The following is an 817-nucleotide window of genomic DNA, read 5'->3' on the forward strand; positions in this document are numbered from 1 at the left end:
TTTTTTTTTTTTTTTTTTGAGACAGAGTCTCACTTTGTTGCCCAGTCTAAAGTGCCATGGCATCAGCCTAGTTCACAGCAACCTTAAACTCTTGGGTCCAAGTGATTCTCCTGTCTCAGCCTCCCAAGTAACCAGCCACACTGGAGTGCACCCCAACTGTTGGATAATTTTTTTCTATTTTTAGTAGAGACTGGACCTCTTGCTCAGGCTGGTCTAGAACGTCTGAGCTCTAGTGATCCTTCCACCTCAGCCTCCCAGAGTGCCAGGATTACTGGCACAAGCCACTATGCCAGGCCCGGAAGATACTCATTTGAACATTGGCCAGTTGACCTCAGCTGGCCAAGGGATGGCATCAATCACAGAGACTGGGATAAACTGAAGAATGGCAGAGATATCAACCAAGATTTGCTCAAGTGAGATGTATAAATCATTTATTTAGAAAACTCTATTGTAACTCACCTCTCACGTAGCATCCAAATGTGATTCAGAAGTGCAAGGATATTGGATTATAGGGGTCCAATAGTAAAAGTATTACCACCTTCTGGGAAGTTCTAGACCATAATTATGAAAACATTAAACACTGACTAAGCATTTACAGTGTGCCCTTTAAAACATCATGGCACGGGAGGCGCCTGTGGCTCAGTGAGTAGGGCCAGCTATACAACAATGACAACGGCAACAACAACAACAAACAACAACAAAAATAGCCGGGCATTGTGGCAGGGGGCCTCCCAGCTACTTGGGAGGCTAAGGCAAGAGAATTGCTTAAGCCCAAGAGTGAGGTTGCTGTGAGCTGTGACAGCACAGCACTCTACTA

The sequence above is a fragment of the Otolemur garnettii genome, unplaced genomic scaffold (genome assembly GCF_000181295.1).
Source record: "Otolemur garnettii isolate 467f Iridium unplaced genomic scaffold, OtoGar3 scaffold00024, whole genome shotgun sequence".
Classification (NCBI taxonomy): Eukaryota; Metazoa; Chordata; class Mammalia; order Primates; family Galagidae; genus Otolemur; species Otolemur garnettii.